This window comes from Lissotriton vulgaris, chromosome 9, assembly GCF_964263255.1.
Source record: "Lissotriton vulgaris chromosome 9, aLisVul1.2, whole genome shotgun sequence".
NCBI classification, from domain to species: domain Eukaryota; kingdom Metazoa; phylum Chordata; class Amphibia; order Caudata; family Salamandridae; genus Lissotriton; species Lissotriton vulgaris.
Window position 1 is genome coordinate 972854476 of NC_141697.1, and position 27049 is coordinate 972881524.

General features: G+C 43.5%; 1 pseudogene; it reads right to left on the minus strand.

Annotated features, from left to right (window-relative positions):
• Positions 1–26307, minus strand: LOC147692635 (forkhead box protein C1-like; annotated as a pseudogene).
• Between the last annotated feature and the right edge of the window lie 742 nt (positions 26308–27049).

A 27049-nucleotide genomic window follows, 5' to 3' on the forward strand; every position in this document is an offset into this window, starting at 1 on the left:
TCACAAGCTGCTGCAGCTGCTGTTGTCATTCACCGGGGATTTGTTGAGGCCAAGCCTCTGCGACTTGAACATCTCCTGCGCTGAGTGGAAGTTCTGCTGCTTCCCGGGGTACGCGGCTGCCCCAGCCAGGTGGCCCAGGTCTCCTGCCGGGTTCAGGTACCAGGAGGCCAGGTGGCCCTGGTGCAGGTGGTGGCGTCCTGGGCCCGCTTAGGCCGCTGGCAGTGGTGGTGGTGATGGAGTAGTCGGGCAGGCCGTCATCCAAGGTGGAGGCAGTGGTAGTAGCCAGGTGGTTCGGCGCGCTCGCCCGAATACAGGCTCATGGCCTGCATGTTGCAGTGGTATCTCCCAGCGCTGGAGCTGCTGTTCTGGCTGCAGGGAGAGCTGTAAAGGGAGCTCTGGCCGGGCGAGTAGTTAAGGGACAAGGAGGGAGGGATGCCAGTCCTGGGTGCGGTGGGGAGATCGCTCCCAGCGTCTTGCGGGGAGCCCCGCAGCGAGGTCATGATGTTATCCACGCTGAAGCCCTGGCCGTGGTGCTGCGGGTGCTGCTGCTGCTGGTGGGGGTCGGGCCATCCAGGCTAAGGGAGCGGCCCGAGGGGCTGCCGCTTGACATGCAGCTACTACTGTCCAGGCTCTCGATCTTGGGCATGGGGTGCAGCGCCGGGGACACGGCCTGCAAGGGCGACGGGGCACCATTCTCCGTCTTGATGTCCTGTAGCTGCCCTTGCCCCACTTCTTGTCGTCGCGGACCACCTTGACGAAGCACTCGTTGAGCGAGAGGTTGTGGCGGATAGAGTTCTGCCAGCCCTGCTTGTTGTTGCGGTAGAAGGGGAAGCGCTCCATGATGAACTGGTAGATGCTGTTCAGGGTGATCTTCTTGTCGGGCGGTGGTGGCGGTGGGCTAAACGGGCATGGCAGCGCCCATGGGCATGTACTCACAACACGAGCAGAACACGGGGGCCGAGGCTACGGGCCCTACGGCGGGGCGCTGCTGCCACCCATGCAGCCCAAGGACATGGTGAAGCCGCCATACGACGTAAAAGGTTTATTATCTTCTTTATGGGGTCATCAGTTTGGACCCATAAAGAAGATAACAAACCTTTTTTCGACAGCAGTAGGTCGGGGAAGTCCGTCCAAGTGGGACGGACTCTAAAGAAAAAAGAGTACATCACAGAACGCTCTTTTCCAATGGCTGGCCACCATTTACCCTAAACGGTGACGCCAGCCAATTGAAAAGAGGGACGGGGCTTAACCTCGCAATTGAAATCTACCCTAAAACATAAGATCTCACAAGAGAGACTGCGCATGTGCGCAGCCTACGCTAGCCGAGACCTAAAAAATGAAAAGTTTTCTTTATTGTTTTAGGCCTCGCTGAGCCAGTGCATGCGCTGCTCCGAGACATTTAGTAGGTGAGTTCTCAAAGTGCTACCCCACACTTTGGCTGGCCTAGTGCTTGCGTTTGGCATGAAGCTTGAGTGCACACGAGTGCCATTTGTCTTTGATCGTGATCGCGCTGCCATCTGTCTTTGATCGCAATCACTTTCACGGGCGAGCGGGCGGGCGCGTGGTCGCGTCACTTTTGCTTGTTATTTATGGCTCTCAGTGATTCCTTGTTTTTAACTGCAGTCAGTTTCTTTAGTGCACAGTATTAAATTTCCACCGACTATAAACACAACTGTGCATCTTCAAAACAAGGGACAACTTGAAAGAACACCGATATAGGCTGCGTCTGGGAAGAAGGTAACAATTAACAGCGATATTCTTTGCAGTTATTTTAGGTTGCGGTCTCGGCAAAGAAAGGTATACTGGAGAGGCATTTGGGGGGGAGGCCAGAAATTGTGCCGGTGAAAATTCTTAGACACATTACAATGGCGGCTTTGTTGATACCAATTGCATGTTTGAGAAAAAGCGTTAGCGGACATGTTTAAACACGTATTTGAAATCTGCACCTTAAGGTACAACTGTCAACTTGTATTCAGAACCGAAAACGCTTCCAAAATAATAGGGGAGACATGCACACGATTCAATGGATAACTTAATAGCCCTCTTTAGGAAGCTCTGGTTCTGGGCAATGTTGGAGTTTTATTTTAATGTGATATCCAGGCTTCCCCCTAACTGTGAAGAATATTAAATGTACTATGGTTTGCAATATCTTTAACACAAGCACTGGAATAACCATTGTGGTTCCATTTTAATAAATAAAATATAAACAGACTCATGTTACTGCTTGGATTTAACAATACAAAATGAAGGACTTTTGGGGATGTCCTTTCTGATGGCTATGTTGGCTCATGGCTGTTTCGTTACTTGGATCACTTGCCAGGTGCCAGGTTGGATCTGGAAAAATATAGCCATTCCTCACTGCAGTATTAGGTGGCGCTGATTGAGGATGACAGCAAGAGCTCAATGCTCTACCTTAAACAACGCATCACCTACTATACGTGGCTCTACACAAGCTAGTGACGTCAGCTCTGGACATTTTCAACTCCCCTCCCTCACCTATTTAGATTAAGGACATTAAAGTCAATAGACCCAAGAAGAGTACCAATTTTAACTTTAAAAAAAGAAGGGTGGGAGGAGGAGAAATGAATCTGCAGGAGTTACCCCCATCAGAACGTTACTGATTAGTAATGTACTATTCTCCAATACTACACCCCAGACTCCTGGTTTTAAAACTTCCATAGCATAAGAAATGTGAATGTTTTCCGGATAACAATAGGCACCACATCCCTGGGGGAATGAGCACTTTAACTATATGAGGGGGGCTTGACTGCAAATTAGCGGCAATGGTTTACCGTTTTGGTGATGTCAAGAGCAATCATCAGCATTTTAACTGAAAGGAAATAAAAAAGTTTCTGTCCTTACTGAAAACTTTCATGACTTAAATGAGCAAAGGGGGAAACGAGAAAAGCAAATAGATGCATTAAAGAAATACCCCCAGAACAGTAAGATCAAATGACAATAGGCCAAGCCTTGATCACGCATCAACACTCTGCTCTTCTCTGAAGCCAAGTCCATACAGAAAGGCTCTTTTGCTCGATTTGCTCGTATAAAGGAGATTTATTTTCTCACCTAGGGCTAGCTTCAATCTAGCTAGTAAGAGCACACCGGCTGTGCTCCACAGCTCGCAAATTCTTCCCTTGTCCCCCATAAGGGTTTTCACTTTTTTGGACTAGGACAGGATTAACACCAGCAAAAAGAAAATGACATGATGGCATTCAGATAAGGTTAGGAGGTGGAGTGGAGAAGAGGCGGAGGAAAACTTACCCTGTCTGCCTTTGTCTCATGTATTGATCTCAGCAGGTCAAGCTGCGCCCCCTCAATGAGGTCTTATCCACAAATATTTCTTTATTTCTTGTAGGGCCCCAGAAGCTGCACAACTATTTGAAACCTCCTTGCAACAACAACCGTTTGCCAACCATGGCCTTCCCATCAAATTGCATGTCAATCAATTCAGATTGTACCTCAGAAGAAAAGCACAGTCATCAAGCAACTATGTTGAAGAACCGTTGCAGAACCCACTGTTTATGCACCTCCATTGACCATATGCAAGCCAATTTGCATGACCTGCTAGGATGTGTCTTTTTTTCCATCTTGTCCTGCAACAGTTTAAGGAAAAACTCTAAGGTGATCAAGGACTGAGGGCCTCTAAAGCATATAGTTCTAGGGCTAGAGTGAACATGCCTTAAGACATGCAGAGGAACTAGAGGGACAGGATTCCCAATAAGTAGGGTTAGAAAGTCTAATGTTAGGTTTCAATTTGGAAAAAGACACCTGAATTACTAGTGATCGAGTGGACAGATAATGTGGAACATAGAAGGTCAGACGATGCTGCTTGGAAATATCTCAATATAGGACAATCTTCAACTGTTCCAGTTGAAATTTGCTGAACACTAATAATTAATCTAAGAATTTCTTTTATATCTCGGTAGATATAGAAGTTGTCTTCTACTAAGAATCTAGAGCAACGCAGAGTCTTTGAGCCTTTTTTCTAAATGTTAAATAATTGCAACACATTGCAGATGCCACGACCACAGGGACTGGGAAGATGGAGTCTGGGTAGGTATCGAACTCACTGACATGCGTTAAGTACACCAATAGCACAGAGTATGAGAGACAGGGGTTAGCGAAAAGGGTCTCATTCCAAATTATTGGCCATTTTTATTTCAAAAGTATTAGGTAAAATTAAGGCATAAGATTCTGAGTCAAATGCATCTGTTTATAAGTTTCCCTTCCATCGATACTTCAGAGACTTAAGGATATTTGTTCTCTTTCAAGTTAAATGGAGATCTCTGCAACTATCCTGGTAATGTTGCTGATGACAGACTACAGCTTCAATCGGTAAAATACAAAAGGTGCCAGCTTTTACGACTGTTTAAGGACACTCTTCAGTCTCAACAAGAGACCTGTGCGACAACACTAATAGTACCAGGTGCTATACAGTCTCCATTGGAATCCAAGGTATGTCAAAAGGATTAGCAGCAAACATTACCACTATAGTCTTCTTCAACGCTTGTGTCTAGGCAGCAAAAGCTCCAGTTAGAGGGTCACATAACAGTCTTTCTGGGTTTTGCAGCAGGGAGCTATTCTGTAGTGGAATAAGTCTACAACAATCCCGCCACGTTTAAGAAGCATTTGCAATGCAATAGGTCTCACATTTGCGAGAGTTTGAGCTGTTGGCATTGTAAATGACAATGCCTTTTATTTACGTGTTGGTTTTTAAAACATAAATAAAATGCATTGCCATTTACAATGGCAATAGCTTAAACTCTCGCAAATGCGAGACCTATTGCATTGCAAATGCTTGTTTAAGAGTAGGCAGTGGTCCGTGGGACCACTGCCTGTTCTTAAAAAACGCTGTAATGAACATTCACAGAGGGGAAAGGGTCCCTTGGGAACCCCTTCCCTTTTACGACTGGCTTACCAACTACTTAAAATAGGTGGTAAAATGCAAATGTTTTCCGACTGCATTTCGGTCACAAAACATTCCATTGCGATTCGGTGTTAGGAAGGGACGCCCTAAACACGCCCCTTCCTAATAGGGAATCTCAAACCCATTTTGCGATTCGGTAACAGGTTACCGAATCGCAAAATAGGGTTTGCTGCATCTGAACAGCATTTTTTGCGTTTGCAAATGGGCCGAATCTGCAAATTGACCCGTTTGCGAAGACAAAAATGCTTGATGCATGTGCCCCTAAGCCACTAATGAAATTGTAAAAATCCAGCCCATATGAGTTACATTTCATTGATGCCACCTGTATCATCAGAGGTCTTCAATCTCCAATCAATCTTCTGTTCTAAAACTCTGTTTAAGAAGGACCTTTTACCTTATAGTTGATTAGAAATAAGGTAGATTTAATTGATGCAAAGTTCACTAGTACTCTCTGTATGAGGTGGACTAATTCACTCCCATTAGACTATGTTATTGTTAGGTTATGTGTTTTATTCAGAAATGTTTTCATTTGTAGAATGTATGGTTACAAATGTCTAGTCATGTGTCTTCTTACTAGAATAGTGTCCTTAGTCTTGCCTCAGACCCCACTAAGATAGGAGTGTGTCTTTCGGAAAGATTTAAAGACACAGTGGGCAAAACGGTCAAGCAGGAGTGATAAAGTAACTTAAAGGTGTCACGAGAAAGACTAGACACTTTGAAAAGATGTATCACCTTTGATTGAACAACTGTGTACTGTGATAGCTTGAAAAACCCCAGTGGCGGTTCCTCCATTAAGGCGGAGGAGCATCGCCCCACAGCTTTGAAACAGTAAAATAAAGGAAAAATAAAATATTAACTAGATGTTATTATCATTTTATTTTTTCCTGCTGCAGCAGCTTGGCGGGCGGCGGGCTGCTCTTCTCACAGAGCACAGCAGTGGGAGGAATGGTGGGAACACTGAAGTACGCATGACGCTTTGGCCGGCCCCAGAGGGCTGCCCAAACAATCATAGTCACTTCGCATGTGTAGCTTGTTCTCCACCTAGGCTGCATTAGAGCCTGGGTGGAGAACGTGCCCAGGCCCCTAGTCCCCTTCTGAGCACAGAACTATGGTGCTCAGACCAATCACAATGCTGCATTGCAGCATTGTGATTGGCTTAGGGGAGACGATCACAACGCTGCATTGTGATTGGCTCGGGGGAGCCTGGATGTGCTTCCTGTTCTGCGACTTCAGCCTCACGTGGAGGAGAGATAACATGGTAGAGTCGTGGCAGGAGGTAAGTTTATTTTTCAATTTTTTTAGACCCTTTGGTGTGTTACTCACTCGCATCATTCCTTTGGGCTGCATTGAAGAAAAGGTGAGCTGAGACACTTTATGAAATCTGGTCTTAGAGGTTCTTCTATTCTTATTTTAAGATATGCTAATTATGTAATTTTAATGATTGGTTTTAGGGTTGAGCTCGCTTTTTAATAATGTAAGATGATTTTTAAAGACATTTATTGCAAAGTTTTTATTGTTGGTTGATACATGTTATTGTACTGAGTTTTAATATGAATGTTCTTGTAACTGTACTTTATATGCTATGAAATATAGAAAACCTAAGGAAATCGATTGACTCCAAGTGAACCAGTGTCTGGGGCGGCTTATTATATCTTCCACAGTGTGGTACCTGCAATGATATTTAACACCATGGATTCCGTACCTGCAGCTGGGATGTTTCTCTTGCCTGCATGTAGCTCGGAATTCAAGCCCCTTTTTCCCAGGACCCCAAGTTTATAGAACTCTCAGATTATGTCATCCAGACCTCTGGAGACCAGAGTAGGTATTTGCTTCTTTGCCATGCTCTGTTCTCCAAATACATTAACTTTTTATCTCTCACATATTTTCTGGATCATGGATACAACTTTTACAAGACACTGCAACTCACTTATCCAACAGACCTGTGCCAATATAAAGGTTCACATTTATTTGTAATTTTGGACCTGGGAGAACTCAGCTGCATTAATATATGGCATGTACATGGTTCCATGCAGTAATGTAATGTAATGTATGTAATGTATAGGCATTTATATAGCGCACTACTTACCCGGAGGGTCCCAAGGCGCTTCGACCGCTGCGAAACCCTTCCTGGCTTCCCTGAGAGATGGTCCCTTAATGGGTATCTCCAGGGTGAGACCAGGCATCCCCGGCGGTCTGGTGGGGCCGTTAGTGAAGATGAGGCAAGCTAATGCCCAGAGTTGCCGAGTGTGATCGCTGATCAGAGTGGGCACCGAGGCGAGAGAATTATCGAGTCCGCTGACCCTGGTCCAGAAACCTGCCGCACCGGAAATCGAACCCTGGTCCCGGGCCGTCCTCTGCTCTCGGGTCTGCCGCCTCTAACCAGTGAGCCACACTACTTCACTTCAGTAATGTAAAACCTTGCCCCCAGGATGACCACCGCTGTATTAAAGCAGCTTCGAGGTGCAATACTAGATTACTGAATCAACAATAGCCATTGCATAAAGGGTGTCTTGGGACTGAGAAGACTCTTAGTTCATCAGTAATGCACATTTTATCATGAGTGTTGTGGGGTGCAGTGAGTCCCACCACATAAATAATTTACATTGTACATAGAAGTGCTTGTAGTACAGTAGCACCCCACTTCATCATTATTATGGCTTGTGGCAAATATGCCTTGGTGTACAATCAATGCCTATTAGACCAAAAATGGTGCCTTGGGATAAAGAAGAAACTTGCTATATTAATGGGCATTTTAGAAAGGGTGCATTGGGGTGCAATAGAGCTTTACCGTATCAGTATAAGCATTGTATACAGGGTTTCACAAGACAGAGGAAAGCCCATCTACAGCGAGGAAAGTTAAAAAAAAAACACACACACATTGGGAATTGTACAAAGGGTACCTTGTGGTACAGTAGAAATATGCTGTGTCAATAAGTGGCAACGCAAAAAACATTTTATCTTGTAGTAGAGTAAAACCCAAACAAAGAAGGTATGACATGCAGGGCAAGTATTTTTTATTAACAGTCTTGAATAATCAACCAATTAGGTTTGAGATCTTAAATGGATTAAGCCTGAAATGATATGGCCTCTCCAAACAGGTACATGTTAGAATTAGGGAATGCACACCTATTTTAATTGTAATCGAATATTCATCCAATGACTGCGATGTTGCGTGCTCCTTGGAAAAACACCTTGCCCAGGCGGCACTTGAAAGAGAGAATACCATCATTTTGAGGCGTCATTTCGCCCCGACCCAAAGGCACAGCTTACTGCTGCTTTGTTGCTTTCGTATTTTAATCCAAATTTCTCAATTCTCAACCATGTAATCATGTGCTTATACAACCTTATTCAATGTATCCAATTTAATCCACGCGCACAAAGTAATGCCATTTTTCCAGGTTTCTCATGTTGTTGATGTGCCCATCCGAATCTCTTTTCAATAACATGCGCAGACGCATTTATTCATCCAGAAGCAGCCTTTATTAAAAACCCAATGCATTTCGGGATACTGGGGCCCTTCGTCAGGGGTCACTACAAGTAACAGTGAAAACAGGCATTTATTAATTAACTATTGTATGTGCACAGTAATATGTACAAAATTATTTGATCAAAATACAATTAACTCTACCACAATCTCATGACTACCATATTGCTAATCATTTGGTATCCAGCACAGTGTTGAATCAAACTACCTCCCATTTTTTCAAACAAACCTCTAAAAACATACATTTTCATCCTTCTATCCTTGTTAAAATGTACGCTTTACTCTGCCGATAGCTCCCATTTGAATGTGTCTTCAATCTGAATACCTCCCTTTCCCATAAAACCGCTGACGAGCTTAACCTCTCGAACATTGTTCTTCTCACCAAATTGACTCCAAAATCAATCACCCTACTAAAACGCGCTGCCTCCCCCCACTTCTTCAACTCATTTTTTTCACATTCCTAATCTTCACCATATGCTACGCACCTCCTACCCACTATCTTCATAGTAACAACTGCCTCTCACCCCCGGTTGTTGAATATCCCACACATCGTTTCTATTGCTCTGTGACTGAGCTTTTAAATTCATGTGATTTCCCCAATGTTGCAGGTTCCTCCCATATAACTCTGTTACACATTCACAAATCTCCACATCACGTACCTGCCATATGAGGTCTTTCCTCATCTTTCTTTACGGGGAAGTGTTACTCGTCTCTTTCTACTTTCAAATTTAAACCCTCCCCTGGTGTTCTGATCCCTCCCATATTGCCGTTGGTTGGTTTCACCACCTGATCTAATCTCTCTATTCAAACACCCTACCAGCAACTCCTCAAAACAACGAATCCCACAATGCAATATTACATCACAATACACATATTTGACAGTAAAAGAAATTGTGGTCAATTCACGAAATAAACTACTGTGACATTTTAAAATCACTTTGAACACCACTGCTCATGTCGCACAACAAAGCGCAAACTGTCTTGTGTGAATTATTCGTCCCATTCGTCTGAACTCGCTGCATGGACGGAATATTCCGCCGTGCTTGTGGAAAAAACGTAATCCTTAATGTTCCCTCTTTTTTGTTCATGTTAATCGAAGCGGGTGCAAACCCTAGGTCGGGCAAAATAGTTAATGTACATGTTAGAATTAGGAAATGCACACCTATTTTAATTGTAATCGAATATTCATTCAATGACTGTGAAGTTGCGTGCTCTTTGGAAAAGCACCTTGCCCAGGTGGCACTTGAAAAATAGAATACCATCATTTTGGGACGTCTATTTTACCCCGACTCAAAGGCACAGTTTACTGCTGCTTTGTTGCTTTCAAATTTTAAACCAAATTTTCAACTATGTAATCATGTGCTTATACAATCTTGTTCAATTTATCCAATATAATCCACGCGCACGAAGTAATGCAATTTTTCCGGGTTTCTTATGTTGTTGATGTGCCCATCCGGACCTCTTTTCAATAACACGTACAGATGCATTTATCCATCCAGAAGCAGCATTTTATTAAAAACCCAATGCGTTGCGGGCTACTGGGGCCCTTCGTCAGGGGTCACCACAAGTAACATCTTGTAGTGAGGACAGTACATCTCAGGACTACCATTTTAGGTCGAAGCCTAGAGCTGCGCACCTGCCCTGTCTCGCTGGCGAGATTTAGTGTTTTCAGGAGGTTTCAGTAAAGGGCTTTAAGCCCCGCCCCTCTTTCCCATTGGCCGGCGTCAACATTTATGCTAAATGATGGGCAGCCATTGGTAAAGAGCTCTTGATGACGTATTCTTTTCTCTTTTTCAGACGGCCCACTTAGACGGGCTCGTCTGATTTACTTTGGTCACAAAAGCTCTGTTATCTTTATGGGGCCATGTGTTTCAAACACATGGCCCCATAAAGTTAACAAAGCTATTGCGACGGATGAAAGCGGACCCTGCATGCTTGTTTTGAAATAAAAGTCTGTTTCCATTTCGTGCCGTGTTAAAGACCATCCCCTATCCAATTCAGTTTCAGTTAGTCTTTATTCGATTTGAACAATCTTAAAAGACACATAAAGTAACAGTATTAAAAATCAAGAAATATCTTTAAAACATCATAAAATCACTAAAATCCCATATAAAAACATATCAAGTAAAAAAGATATAACACGCAGGGTTGGATAGACACTTCAATCTTATGTGCAAAGAAATTAATACCAGGTACTTTATATCAGATAAGATCAGTTACATAGTGCCTGCAGCCTGTTCCTTCTAATGGCCCACGCCCAGCTCCAAAACTTAGCCATGGCAATAACCATAACCTCACTTGTATCAGTTCTCAGGATACGCAAAGCCGTTTGGCAAGATCTTGTTCCTATTTTAGCACAAACTGGCTTGAGCCATTTATGGCGAGGACCCTTGTATGCAGGACATACAAACAGGACATGCAATAAGGTATCTTCCTTACAAGAGCAACAGTAGTATTTTGAGTCTTGTACCGTCCCCCACTTACTTGAAAAAGTTTTTAAGTGGAGGGTACTCACTCTAAATTGATGATAAAGCTTCCTGTCGCCAGGACTCATTATGGTATCCCAGTAAGCTTCCCGCCTGATCCCAGTAAGCTTCCCACCTGCACCCAGTAAGCTTAGTGTAATTTCCCTGCCGGAGACAATGCAAAGGTATTGGGTAATGAGTAGAACTTGATGGGTAATGAAAGGTAACAGTTGATATTTAAGTGACAAGAAGCAAACTAGAAAAGCAATTCAGCAATTTGTAGTGTAGTTCCTATATTCCCAATAGGCTCTGCTCATTGGAATAATATATACTGTAGTTTAGACGTAGGACTGAGGTCGACTAGGTCTCTACCGAATATATTAAACTTAATAGTGAGTGCTAGCTAGCTCAGAGGTCACTAGAAACTTTCTCAAATTCACAAGAAGGGATTAGTTTCTGACAACCGCATAAACATGACAACTTTGTTTCCCAAGAATAAGAAATCAAATCTCTAGGATCGCGGAAACAATAGATAACTATTTTGCTCAGTCAATCTTGCATGCTTCGTTTCACCAGAGGTGCTGAGAAAATAGAGAGACGGGCGTTTTCAATAAAAAGTATTTATTGAACAGTCTTCTTTCTCAAGCATAAGAAATGTGCTGCTACAATCGTGATACTTGTCATAAAGTAAAATGCATATAATACGAACAGTATTATAAAGTAGTACTGTAAAAGCATGATATGGTTTCTAAGCCTTAAAAGTGCATAAAATGTATAAAATACATACAGTGATAAAATGATAGCTTAAAGTACTCAACTGGTGCTTCTAAAATACGCTTACCCCGGTGTACCTAACCTAAGTCTAGTACAACGTAAGAAGTAAGTGAGGAGTAGCTTAAGTTTAGTAGTTCTCTGCCAGGAATCTATTCCAAGAATTAGAGCTCTAATCAGCTCCGTACCTTGGTTTTAGAATGAAGGAGGTCTTGTATCTCTCTCTCAGGACTCGATTTCCCAGATACCCGGAAGGGTAGCCTGGAAACACTGGAGCTGGATTTTCTCGGCAGGAGAAAAGACAGAGTCTCTCAGTGCGTCAGCTGGGGGGTCGGCTTCCTTCGGCACTTTCTGCTGCAGGGCGTTGGGCAAGTAGATAGTCAATCTGCTCCAAACCACCATGTGTTTGTCTGGGCAAACCTAGGCATATTTATACTTTGAAGGTGCTGAGTTTGACGCTTGATTGGACTTAATAACGTCACTTAAAGGCTAGATTCTTCGAAAACTCCAGGATTTCTTGGAGAACTCAATATTCAAGCAGGGGGAAGTCCTTAGCTACTGAAGGCAGGTTTTTCCAAGAAATCGTTGTTGATTCTCGGAACTTAGTGGAAGTAGCCATGCCGTATTTGGGCTGCAAGGCTCAGGCCTAATATGGTACTGATTTATATGCCCATATAAGGATTGGATAATGCATACCTATATAAGGGCATAAACCGGGAAAGTTTACACTAGGGTCCTAGATTAATTTACAACAAAGTAGACGTCCAGTCTTCTAGCAATTATGGAGTGCCCATAAAACCCTTTATCAACTCGCAGGATATGATTCCTGAACACCGACAGGCGTGTAAGGGCTGAGCTGCCTTACCACAGCATCATCTGTGCAAGAACAAGGAACCCCAAGATACGTGGGTCGCTCAGGGCTCTCACAAGGCACATGCCTTGCACTTTCCTTGGCCCCAATCTTCTTCGACAAAATGTATTTATTGATTTTAATGAAGGCAGGCCTGCTGTCAATAACAAAAGAGGGTCCCTGAAGAATAGATACTTGGAAGAGGAGGCAGGGAAACAAATTCAAAAAACACAGGAACCTCTTCCAAACATTAAATAACTGTAGGTAATATATCCGGAGCCGGAGCCGAGCCGGGCGGTCGTGCTCCATCTCAGCTCCCGGCTCCGGCGCTGCTCGGGAGCCTGGTTTGGCGGTTCCCCAGTGGCCCGTGGGCTGTTTTCGGCACCCATATGAAGCGGAAGGTGCAGGGCACCTGCAGGGCTGCTCCGATCGCCCCTGGTGCCGCTGCAGCGGCTGGATCGGTGAGGAGACGCGAGGAGAGGACGGCCGCGGGCAAAATGGCGGCCGGAGCCCTGATGAGAGCGCCGATGACCTCAACTCTCTGTGGAAGGTACGTTTGTCGGGCAAAATCGGAGGGACGCAGGGGCTGCCTCTAGTTGAGGATAGTCTCCGGGGGCCTCGGTAGCGGCAAGACACAATCTGCCTTCCCACGCCTGCCTGACCTTAAAATGGCGGCCGGGTGTGACTTGCAACTATCGGTCGGCGCCGCTACTTGACCATCGGCCCCCAGCGCTTACTGCACAGCGCTCTTTACACTTTTCGACGTTTTGTCACTTCACCTGGAGAAATGTACACTGCCTGCTCGGAATTGCTGCTGATGTCCAGCACTTGTCAAGACGGCTCTGCATCAAGCACGCCACAGAGTGTGCCAAAATGACAGATCAGGATGTACTCTGCCTGCTCGGAATTGTCGCTGATGTCCAGCACTTGTCAAGACGGCTCTGCATCAAGCACGTCACAGAGTGTGCCAAAATGACAGATCAGGATGTCTGAATAGAGGCAGCCCCGGGAAAAACAGAACAGATAGAAAATTCATAACTCCAAACTACATCAATGCGACTTCTGTCAACATCATGTCAGGCGTATGGAAAAAAACAGAACAGTTCATTTATGATATGAACGAAAGGGGGCGGAGCCGAGCCGGGCGGGGACGCACCTGCGGCTGGCCTCCAACTTCATCTCCCACCTGGGCTTCCACCTTCTCTCCTGGACTTCTTGTCTTTTGTTCTGTCCTGACCGTCACCCTGCTGCTGTTGTCGGACAGTGTCTCTGGACTCTAGCCCTCCTCCCACTCCCCCATCCTTAACCCTTTTCCCCGTGGATGATCCTCAAATGTTTCTTCCCTTTGCTTCATCTCCCACCTGGGCTCCCACCCTTAGAGTGTTTCCAGTCATATCCCTCCTGTGCAGATAGAAGATAACTCTAATGACTAGTATCCTATGTGACTCTTAGATTGTACCCATGTGTATCCCCTCCCTGTGTTTAGAGTTATAGCTGTAACGACTAGTCGCCTGTGTGACTGTTGGAATATAGCCAGATGTATCCCTTCCCCCGTGTGAAGAGATAACCCCACTCACTAGAACAAAAGTAATGCGCTCCTGAAATGTGTAACGTAACTGACTCTATGTAAAGTGCTTTGATAACATGTAACGGAACGGGTGCTATGTAAAGCGCTGTGATAACCTAATCGGTTCAAGTTCCTGAAATGTGTAACGTAACTGATGCTATGTAAACTGCTGTGATAATATGTAACAGAACTGGTGCTATGTAAGCGCTCTGATAACCTAATCGGTTCAAGTTCGCGCTATAGAAAACTCTAAAAATAAATAAATAAAATCCATTAATTTTCACAAACCATCATTGTCCTACACAGAAAATGTTATTTAGAAAAACATATTGTTTTATTATTTAGAGTCAAAACGTAATAGTTTCATAGAAAAACACTCCATATAAATATATATACAATGCATATTGATCAAAAGAAACACATCCAGATAGCCCCAACCAAGTTCATACATACAGGCATCCACTCAATCATCCACATCTGTCATACACCAAGAGAAAAAAGCAAGACACAATAAACAAGATGAAGGATTACAAAAAAAGAAACAAAGACAAAAATAACACAAGCAAAAACATGGCGCCGACGCGCGTTTCGGAAAGGCCAAATATCCACATTTCCTTCGTCAGGGTGCGGGGAAATACATAAAAGTTTCCTCGCAGTATAGAATCTCTTGAGTTTTCACAAAAACAATCTTGTTATTAGAGGCGAGATACAAAAAAATCATAGGGGCCACATATTATGAGACTGGGGATAGCAAGTATAAGTACAATCTGTGGGGACAATGGGCACAATTATTAGGCAAGATACCAATAAAAAAACACGAAGTACTGCTGGAGAGACCACCACCAATAGACAAGGAAGTCAAGAATATAACAACCCAGTGTCAGGGAGGAAGTAATAATGAGTGTAAATAAGGAAGAGAAAAAAATCGAGAGCAAAAAGAGAGTTCAAGTATATGCCTCTAGAGATACCCATGCAGATACATAGAACCAATAAGGGGATAAAGCCAAGATCCAAGAAAAGATATATAGCTCTACAGGCAACTCCCAACACCCCCTTAACATAGAAGCCTACCCAGAGAATGGGGGAAAAGCGTGCCGCTCAGTTCCGTGTAGCCGGTCACTATCTGTTGTCCACAAAGTTGAGCCTGAAGTAAACAAACAACAAGCAAAAGAAGAGATATACATACTCCTTAAGGAGCCGTCCGGACTCCATCGGGAATAAGGTTACCAAGCTACGCTACTAAGAGCACAGAGCCGTAAGTCATTCGGAAGTAACTGGAAATAGGTAATATAATAAAATACAACTCAAGACCCTATCCACACCCCGCTGGGAAAACCAAATACTTACCCACACGGGTAAGCTCGGGGGCACACCAGGAATATCAATTGTCTGATGTGTGAAAAATGGTAGAGGATGATGGGGCTGGAAAGAGAAAGTCTAAAAATGATTCCCCAAAGATCGGGAATGTTCCAATAGAAACATCCATTCCCTATAGGGCCTAGCTCATTAAATGCACTCCCACAGGATACCTACCCAAATATAACTACAGATACACGAAAATTGGAAATTAATTTTTGTATCCTCTCTCTCCCCCGCGAGAATCCGGGGCCGATGGAGCAGTCTTTCAAACACAGCAGGTAGTCCCAAAAGAAGATGGACAAATAATTTGGGGCTGAAACGACAAAAAGGGGATCACTAAAGGGTGCATTACAAAAAATTATGTCCGATCTAGAAACCAAGTCCCAACCCAGGACAGATAGGCCGTCCCCCGTGGATGGAGTATTACCTGTAAATGCAGCTAAGGTACCCCAAATGAACGTCCGTACAAAGTCCCGGCGCAGGACTGCTGTCTTCTTTAATAAAGAGACAGCTTACATGTACATGCCAGATGGCGCCATACACCATGTTTCTTCTCACCTGGAGTAAATTTACTTATGAAGAGGTGCTTATGACACCTGTTAAAACAAGCACTGACGTTGCCAATATGTCTCGCAGTAGGAAAGTTTGAGCTATTGGTTTTCTAAATGACTTTTTATTTTTTTGTTTTGTGATTTACAATGCCCATACTTTTAACTTTTCGCATTAGGAAAGTTTGAGCCATTGGTATTGTAAATGACACTTTTTTAATTTATGTGTTGGTTTTGAAAATAGCAAAATTAATAGCTTTGTCAGTTACAATGTCAATAGTTTTAACTTTCGCAAATGTGACACCTATATCATTTGTAATGCAATGTGTGTTGTATTTACGTGACTTAGATGTACTGATATTACAAATAACAATGGCTTTTAATTTTGTAAATAATTAATACTTAAATAAAAGTTATTGTAATTTATAATGGCAATAGCTTAAACAATTGTAAATAAATTTTGTGAAGATTATGTTCAGTGTATTTTATTGTGACGAAAATCCAAGAACATTGCATTTGCACCTACACACACATATGTGTTGTAGCACTGAGTGGTGTGAGGGTGTGAGGGTGAGGGGGTGTGAGGGTGAGGGTGAGTGGGTGTGTGAGTGTGTAAGTGTGTGAGGGTGAGTGAGGGGGTGTGAGGGTGGGAGTATGTGAGGGTGAGGGTGTGAGGCTGAGTGAGGGTGAGAGGGTTGTGAGGGGGGGTGAGGATGAGGGGGGGAGTGAGGGTGTGAGGGTGAGGGGGTGTGTGAGGGTGGGTGAGGGTGTGACCAGTTAGATATGGTTGGTATATGTTGAACATAATGAGGATAAGAAATGGACCGTAGAGCGTTAGATATATATGTTTACGGTATTTGCAAATAGAGGAAAGCGTCCCCACCCCTGCAAGAAATACTGGCAGGATAATGAGCAAGTAAGGGAAAATTAGATTTAGGAACAGCCATACGAGATGTGCCTAGGTTCCCAGACGATCGGTCAGGCGATGGAGCCGAGATTGGGCTCCAGTCACCTCTTTCAAAGACTTCAACTCAGCTTCCATATAAGGTAGCACAGGATAGACGATGTTGGTGATGCAACGTGCGCCCCCCCCCCTCCGGTATGCATTTGGAGCGGGGGAACCAGGCTTGATCCACCATGTTTGGCTCGGCACCCAGTGATTAGGAGCAAATCACGTAATCACCCACGGGACTAACACTAAGGAAGGTGCCCCCGTTCTATAACGCTGCTGTGCGCGTAAAAAAAAAATGCTTTCATACCCGCGGGCTAAGTCCACACCAGATATAGCTGTGCACTCCTACGCATTGGAGGTAAGACTACAATGCAAAAAAAAAAATAAGAAAAGGAGTGGAAAGATTCATGTTAATCTCCTGAGTGTCGGGTATAACCACTTAATCTCCCGGTGAGGGGGATTTGATAGGCAGAAGGGAGCCTCAAATATTTTTACCATGTCCTGAGTGCGACAGGATAGAGTTAAATGAAAAGAGCGTGGGAGAGGTGTGGCGCATGCCCACAGTTGCTGAGTCCGGAGCGCAAGGCTCGCGGTTCAATCCCCACATATGCTGATCCGATGTACTAAAGGTGCCGTCAAATTCAGTGATATCGAAAGGGAGGCACAGTAAAATAAAATAATTGCCTAGGAGCTCACAGGCCGGTCAGGGGTGACAAAGCCGGGACCGCGCAAAGGTTTTTGCATTACATCTACATAAGTCAGCTGGTCTGGTTAGGGCTGTAGGTAAAGACATGAAAGGTGAGGGACTGCAAATGGACGGAATGAGGTAAACAAAGAACAAGAGCAGCAGGGAAACTGAAAGTACGGCCGGCCACCACGGCCGGCCACCGGCCAGCCATGAATAATTAGGGGAGGAGAAGCCGCAGAGCACACACAGGGAGAAGCCCTTTGATGTGGTGGCGGCCGTGAAAAAATGCAATTAGGGGGAGGGAGGGAGGCTGATGCGCGTGCTTGTTTGGTCACGTGATTCACGTGAACTCGAAGAAAACCGCATGAAAAAAACAGTGGTTTCACGAGTATTTTGAGCACTTGAATTCTTGCCATTTCCCATTCCTTCGGAATGGAAAAGGCGAGACCTAAAGAGACGAGTTGCCCAGAGCCCCCCCCCCCCCCCCTTCATGTTTCTGCCCAAGACTTTGCAGAAACTTCTGTCAGGCTGGTGCCACGTGCCAGCCAAGCCGAGGATCCAATTATAAAACTGGAAAAGACAGCTCTACTCAGAAGCCCGCAGAAGGTGCTATTAAATGTCGGGTCTTCAGTCCACTACCCCTTTATGTCACTGTTGGCAGCCCCTGCTTTTTACCTCTGTGACAGGTTTTTCCACTTAATCTATCCCTCGTTTCTTTGTTTTACCTCTTTGCTCACTGTCAATAACTGATGAGGAAAAATAAGGACAAGTCCCTAAAATTAAGTGCCGGTGGCTTCCACCAGCAACCACCGGCTCAAATGAAGCACTGGAAAGGAGGACAAAAATGTGGCTTAGTATTTCTAATGCTGGGTCAGACATCAGAGGTAGCCAAAAGTAATTTGTTAAAATGTAGGTTTGATGTCAAAAGTAACCTGTAGTAACTTACTACGGGCTGTACAGTAGTGGTGGCCAAGCTCGGAAATTCCTAGGGAGAGCTGAGCCAGACACAGCCAGTCTCAGACACCAATCAGAAGAAAGGGTGAGGGGTGCACCTGTACTCTCACGTGCATTATAGGTCACATTTTCCACCTGTGAGTTTCAGGAAGGAGGCAGTGGCCGCCCCGTGGCAAGGCCCTGGTAATTTTATTTGATAGATGCTTTTGTCGATGGGGGGTGTGATGAGGCATTCCCTTTCCGTCTGTTTCAAAAACCTGCCTTATTTCAAACTCAAAGTACCCCATGATGCGTCTTTGTGTTAAAGTAGCCACTTCGGGTCGCCGCCCTGCATGCCTGGGGCTTTGTTATCCGTGCCACATCTTTGCCCGTCTGGTCTATTTCTCAGCATCCTTCCTGTTTGGTCCACGCGCACACACGTCTTCACACTGTTGCACGCGCAGGTCGCCGCTCCCAAGGTTGTGAGAATGTATTCCTTTGATGCGTGCACATGTTTTGCATCATTTTTGTCTAGAAATTGATGTGTCCTGCACGCCGTCGTTTGGTAGCTTGGCCTCATTTGACGACCATTAGCTTTTACTTCTCTGATCGAAGGCCCGATGTTGAAGCCCTGACGGAGGGAGACTAAAATGTGAATTTTAAAGCAAAAGGCGAGGGGGCAAACTGGCCCTTTAAAATGATGCTGATACTCTGTGGGATGCTGATACTCCGGTGTGATGCTGATACTCGGTGCACCGGAAAGTGGTTTAAACAAGGATAATGAATCCATGGCTTTTATTAGACTGGAGCGGAATAAATTGGTATATTTCAGAGCTTATCACCCTCCTGGAGTTTATAATACTGAGCTCTGGGATCCAGAAGGGATGCTCCCTTGAAGTGTAATGTGTACCCTTCTAAGTCTCTTACCTCAGGGGATGTACCCTTGCTGTATAACGCGCACCCTTCTATTCCCTAGATCTTGAGGTTTTTTTTGTGCTGGCAGCACTTCTACCCTCATTTTTGCCTCATAGTGTGGGAGCATGTACCCTTTATGTGGAACTTGTCCCCACTTTTGTAGCTCCAGATTCAGAAATCTTTGGTAAATGGCGATCCAAGTAGTAAAGTGTAGAAGAGCATTGTGTTTCAATTGTATTCTCAGACTATAGCGGAGTTATCAGCACTCACCTAGGGTATTTCCCTAAAGCTAAAGCACGGAAGTCCCAGGTGCACAGATACAATTGTAGCACAAGGGCCCCCTCCTTGTGAGCAGAATTGCCCTACTTGGCATCTGGCTTCATTATTAATTTTCCAGAATCCTGTCCAGTTGGCCCTATTGTCAGTGATGTTTTGGGAGTGTGGTGCAAAAAAATAAGCTGCATCCTTTTCCTTAAGGTATTCTTCAACTTTAGATAAGTTAATTCTTCTTCCCAAATTTTTTCAACATCCCATGATAACCCCACGATTCTTTTAAAAATATATATTTTTTAATGAGCAGAGCATAAGGTACATGATATACGTTTCACAAAGAGATCGAAGACACGATTATTGAAACCTTTTAAAACATTAAATAACTTCTCCCTTCCATGATAAGACTAAAAGGATAAAACTGTAGCCGCCAATATCATCATCAGTATTTAAAAAGAAACAATGTGCAAAAACCTGCAATAAAGTGCATAATCAGAAAAGTGCAAATATTACAAAGTGCAACAACCACAAATGTGCTAATGCTTCTAAAGGGCAACCACCAAGGAAAACATGCTAGTGCTCTTAATAACAGAATCTGCTACAATTTCAACCTCAGTATCAATATTAATATCAATATCAATATCGAAATCAAGTGTTAATCACCCCCCTTTAACTCTTCTAGATTTCCAAAATACTTCCAATTTTTTCAAATTTCCTAATGGCTCCCACCCGCCTTGCATATGCTTTTTCAAAATTGTGAGTCCTTTTCATTTTATTGAATCACTTCAATTGGGAGGGAACATCGCTGGATTTCCAGTTCTGGAGGATTAGGGAGTGGGCTACCGTACAAGAGATAAACAAAAACATTTCCCCAGCCTTAGTTAACGTTGTTCTATCTTTGCATATGCCAAATAGTGCTGATTCAGCTTCAGGCTGAATTCTCTTCCCAAATGCCAGCTCTATATCCGCAAAAATTGCCTTCCAAAAGGGCTCTAGCCATGGGCAGGTAAAAAAGATGTGGTGCCATCCGCCCTGCCAAATGGCTTGACATCTAAAACACTTGTTTTCAACCTCCGGATATCTTTTCCCCAAGGCCTCCGGAGTCAAATAGGCAAGCCAGCGTGATAAAAATGCCATCCTTTTAAAGTTGGCCGCAGGCAGGGATTTGCTTCCTATGTGGCTTAAGGTCTCCCAGTCCTTACATGAAAAAGCGCATTGTGACTCATGGCCTATTTTACCAAGATGACTTTCTATCAATGAGGTTTGTCCCTGGCGGTGTAGCAGCATATACCAGTTTCCTATGCCTTTGATTTTGGCCCCATAAAGGGCTACCACCAATTCATTTGGAGACTCAAAAAGGCCATTAATATTTTTTAGGAACTGAACAACTTGCAGATATTCAAAAAAGATGGATCTACTAGGGTTATTAGCTCTTGTTATCACCTCTTGCCAGGCAACCACCCTATTTTGAATAACAAAATGTCTTAGCTCCCTTAGCCCACAATTTTCCCAGTTTGTTAGATGGCTTATTCTTAATTGGAGGCCTAAGCTGGTACACTCCCTCAAAGTCAGATATTGTACGCCTGAGGAGCCGGTCTTTTTGATAAAGGACTGAAGTCTAAAAGAATATTCCCTTAGCCCCTTCCATGCTGATGACGAGCTTGGCTCGTCATGGCATAGCCTCCTCGCACGCTGATGACGAGCCCAGCTCGTCACCTAAAGTGCGTTTTTAAAAATCTCAGCGCAGGAGCAGAATTCCGCTAGCGCGCATGAGGTTAAGGTCTTGTATCTAGTTTTTTTGGGAAGTTTGGAGGTTTTTAAGAACACGAGTTTGAGAACCAATTTCTTGTAACATTTTATCAAAGAAGAAACTATCTTGAATACTTTTGGATCCTATCAATCCAACCACTATATCTAAAAAAGCAGCCTCATAATACGTTTTTAAATGAGGTAGAGCAAGGCCACCCTGAGTAGTGGATAATTGTACTACTGACAATATAACCCTAGATATTTCTTTCCCCTAGAGAAAACCTCTAAGCATTGTTTCCATTTCTTTAAAAAAGGACAAATTAATTTTTATTGGAACCTTTCTAAATAGAAATATAAGCAATGGTAATATCGACATTGTGATTAATGAAACCCTGCCCACTAGCGAAAGAGGGGGTAAAAGCCACTGATCTAAAAGTCTCTTAATTTTATTTTTCATTCTTGTATAATTCAGATGATATAGCTGATGGTACTGGCTAGTTACAAATATCCCAAGATATCTACTGGGTCTTGATTAGCGGCTTGAACCCACAGACAAGATGGAAAAAGATTTGGATTAGTGTTGAGGGCAAGGACCTCCATTTTATTAGGATTTATTTTGTAGCCTCAGAATTCTCTCAATACACTCTCCATATTCTCTTTATTGGGCATCATATATAGAATAATGTCGTCTGCGAAAAGCTTCAGTTTAGCCATTCGGAGAATAGGGGATTGGATAGCAGCATTATTTCTGATTTTGATTACTAGTGGTTCTATAAAAAAGTCAAAAGCAGCTGCGGCAGTGGACAGCCCTGTTTGGTCCCCCGGTTTATTTTTATAGATCCTGCCCGTTTTGTGTTGATTAATACCTGGGCCGAGGCCTTCATATAAATAATTTGTAGCATATCGATAACCTGAACTGGAAAACCGAATTGACCGACGGAGAAAAACAGGGTTGTCCAATTGACCAGGTCAAATGATTTTTCAGCATCGACCATTATGATACATGCCGGAGTTAAATTGGTGTTAAAATAGTCCAAGGCCTGTATTAAAAACTCAGTGTTCACTCCTCGATTCTTTTAGCCAACGATGTTTTGATTTCCGGCAGAATGAGGGCACAACACTATATGGTTTTGTATGATATGTATTATTCCCCTAAGTTAGTCTCCAAATGGAGCTTTGGTGCCGGAACTAGTTGCAGTAGATGTGGCTGTTATGCTGCTGATACGCAACACATGTTTTTTTCATGCCCTAAGTTGGCTGATTTATTAGGGTTGATTCAACAGTTTTTGAGAGAAATATTTGACCCCTTAAGTTCCATCTCCGGGGAGCTGGTTTTGTTTGGCACTGACTCTATAGTACTGCCCATATCGGAGGAACGTTCTGCCTTTTTATTTATTGACATGGCAGTGCCGCGTGCCTGTATCACTAAAGATTGGATATCTCCAGAACCTCCGTTATTTACCTCTTGGAGGGCTCAGTTGTTATCTATGTATAATCTTGAAGTTGCCATACTTAAAACTAGGAGTATTCGTAAACGGAGCAGAGGGTTACAAATTTTGACTCCAATAACTGATTGGACCTAAATTAATTGTCCTTACTTTATTTCTAAAATGGGTTTGCTTTTTTTCTTTTTTTGCTATTTCACGCTGCTTTCATGCCGCCCTAATATAATTATCTATGTTTCAATTGTTTTTTGCTGTCTTTGTGATAATAATAGCATTTGATTGTATTGCACATGTTATTTTTATTGTGTATTGATTTGTTGATTCTTTTTTCTTTCGCTTTTATATATCTATTGTGCTTCTCTGTATATTGTTAGTTCCTTGCGTATAATAAAAGAAAAGAAAAAAACTCAGTGTTAGCTGTCATAGATCTTCCCGCTCTAAAATCTGTCTGATCGCTATGAATCACCTCTTGGGCAGCAAATAAAAAACGTTTGGCCCATACTTTCATTAAAATCTTATAGTCCGAATGTAAAAGACTGATGGGCCTATAGGAGTTTACATCCTCAGGATTTTTATCTTTTTTAACAAATGACACAATTATCGCTTCTTTAAAAGTTGCGGGAACCAAACCTCCTTGCTTAATATAATTAAATAGTTTTTTCAAAGATGTTAGCAATTCATTTGAAAAGGTTTTATAAAATTCGATAGGGTAACCATCCTGACCACATGCTTTTGCCCCAGCTGTTGCTTTAATAGAAGTTAATATTTCTGCAGAATTTATATCAGACCCTAATTGACTGATCCGGTTGTCTGAAAGTTTAGGGATATCTATATTAGAAAAATCGTCCTGGATCAGTTCTTCCCCCACTATGTACTCTGTAGAATAAATACCCTGAAAATGTTCTAAAAAAATCAGTGAAATCTTATCGCCATTGACCTCTTCCTGGCCGGTCTAGGGGTCCCGTACCTTTACTATTATTGCCGGTTCCTGTCTTTTTCTTGTTCCATTTGCCAAAAGTTTCCCTACTAACTGGCTATCTTTGTACACCTTTTGCTGGTTCATTTTTTAACTGCATATTTCTTCCAATACAAAAAAAGTCTCTTAAAGCTGCTTTCACCTGCTCAAATTGATTAGGATACTGCTGGAGCTGAAAGGCATATTCTTTTTCAACTGCAGTTTGTAGCTTGGCTGTTTTAAGCCGCCTACCATTTACCTGGGCAGCTGTATGGGCGATGATCTGGCTGCGAGCTGCCACTTTAAACCCTCCCCACACGGAGAAAGGCTCCACAGTGTTTTCGCTAATCATAAAATATTCGGAGATCCATTCTCTAAAACCCACCACCCAATCCTGATCTTGAAGCAGAGTGCGGTGCAACTGCCACCTGGACCGATCTCTGTTTTTCCCATCAAATACAATTACAAGCTCAACTTTAGCATGGTCTGAGAAGGGATTACACTCGCTATCTATCTTAGAGACCTGGAGAGATTTTGATATGAGAAAAAAATCAATTTGAGATGCAGTTCGAAAATGATGTGAATAGCAAGTAAAGCTCGTTTTATCTGGGTTGCTATTTTGCCAGGGATCTACTAATTGGTATTTTAGTTTCAGGGCTTCATAATTCTTTTGGTGTTTGGTTTCAGTTGTTTCTTATTTTTGTTTGAGGTGTCTTTTTTCAAATCCTGTTTGAAATTTAAATTCCCTCCTACTATAAGCTGCCCCGGGCCCCCCTCAAGAGCTCCTTAATTTTGACCAGACTGGAAGCATCGTCCGAAACCAGACCATAGTAATTTACAAAATTCATAATTCTCCCCTGTAACCTAGCCACTACCGATAGTCATCTCCCCTGTGGTTTTCTCTGAACTTGTAGAAATTTCCCAAATACTTTTCTGGAAAAGTAATTGGCAACTCCTCTCAGGGCCGACCCTGCCGATGCAAAAAATACATGAGAAAAAACCTAGGTTAAAATAATTTAGGAGAATTTGATTTTAAATGTGTTTCCTGAAATAACACCACTTGGGGATTAAAAGATATCAACCATTTTATAAGGGCGCCATATTTCTGTTTGTTTAAAATTCCATAGGCGTTGACGGATAAGATCTTACATTTGTTAGTTTCCATCAAGGTTTCTAATTGCAAAATAACCTTGAACCTCTAACTGGGTTATATCTGCACCTTTTGCTCTTGCTCTTTTCACTGCCGTTAACCCAAGCCACACTGCCCTCCCAACCCACCCTGAAGGAACCCCCCCCACCAAATGTGGGGAACCCCCTTTCAACGACGCTAGCCATATTTCGCCACTCCCATCTACCCTCTTGGGTGTCATGAAATTACACCCTCAGTGACCCCGGTGACCCCCGTCCTCCCCCCTCCATAATACTTTTCAAAACCAACCACAATTGACTGGCTAAAAAACACTACGTGTACTATAAATAACCATGTTTAAGTACTAAAAAGATCGATCTTCATAGGGGCCAGTGGTGACAGATACTTTTTAATTACAATTGACAGTTACCTATTAATATATATATTTTCTAGCCACCCCAACTTGTATCTCGGGGGGGGGCAAACGTAATAATACCATTTTCTGCACGCAATGCCCTATGTATTTCAAAATTCAGGCACTGGACCCTGCTGAGATCTCTTTTAGCAAAGCCTGGGGCTCGTCAAGGTCAGAAAACATAAAAAACTTTCCTTTGACAAGAACTCTGAGTTTGGACTGCTGAGCAATTGATGCTTGTGCACCATGGGCTATAAACAAATGCAAGATTTTAACAAAATATTTTCTCCTGCGTGCAGCAACAACGGTCATGTCAGAGTAAATGCGACACTTATTAGTCTTGTTCACGAAAAACTGTCTCTGCTGGATAGCTTTTGTTAAAATCCTTTCCTTTATTCAAAAGTCCACGAAATTTAGTAAGGTAGTTCTAGGTATCGAGGAGCTTGGGAAGGGTTGCGCAGGGACTCGGTGAGCTCTTGTGATAGTAAGGTCGCCCTCAAACTCAGGCAGGACATGCTGTTTGATAAATGAGCTTACCCATGGGAGGGGTTGGGAGCCTTCCATCCCTTCCGGAACCCCAGCGATCCTGAGGTTGGACCTCCGAGAGTGGTTTTCAAGTTCTTCCAGTTTATGCTCCAGGTAGTTCTTCCTTCTGGCTGCCTCTTTTGCTTCTCCCATCGCCACGCTCCTTTGATCCTCTAAAACAGATATTCTAGCTTCCGCTTCCTGCATTCTAACAGGAAATCCGGTCATATCTTCTTCTATTTTTCCCAATCTCTGATGCAGAGCAGCAATTTCCATTTGCTGCATTTTTTTCATTTTGCGGACCTCATCCAGGATTAAATTCAGCATATCTTTGATATCTAACTGGTAGACCCCCATAATCTCTATATTTTGACAGGAATTACCTAGTCGGCCATCAGTCCCAATTTTCATATCACCCACCCTTAGGGCCGGCAGATCTTCTAGAAACGCTTGCCCTAAAGATTTCGATTGGGGTTGAGGCTGAGATTGTGGCTGGGGCTGCGATGGCATCGAGCTTCCCGGAGTATTAAGCGAGGTCTTTCCGCCTTTATCCACCACATCTTGGGTCTGAGTAGGTTTTAGCCTGGGTCTAGTTTTTCCCGCTGCATTCATAGAGCTTGGAAGTATTGGGGGTGCTGCCGAAGCTTGTGCTGGAATTAAATCTTGCTGTTGATGCTGAGCTTCTATGGAATCACATTCTGAATTTTGTCAATTTATAGCCAGATCCTGATCCTTGGGAGTCAGTTCTTCTTGGGACCCCGATAAGGCCAATCCTGACCCGGGCAGTGAAGCACTCAATGACTTGGCGATGGAATTTGCAGTTGGTGAAGAGGACAGTGACCATTTTAGGGTGGTTTTCTTTATAAACAGTGGAAAATCCTTCACTCCTTTTCCGCCTTTCCTTGAACCGCCCTGTGTTGGGCTTCTTTGTGGAGACCTTGCGGGCACGATGGGAGCGTCGGTCTGCTCCGGTGTAAAATGCTCCTGCTCAGCCATTAATTCAGCCAGCTCCCCGCATTGTGGGGAAACAATGATGGAGGAGGACTCATCCTCAGAGCTCTCAAAGGTATTATTGAGTCCAGGGGAACTAGAATTGTTT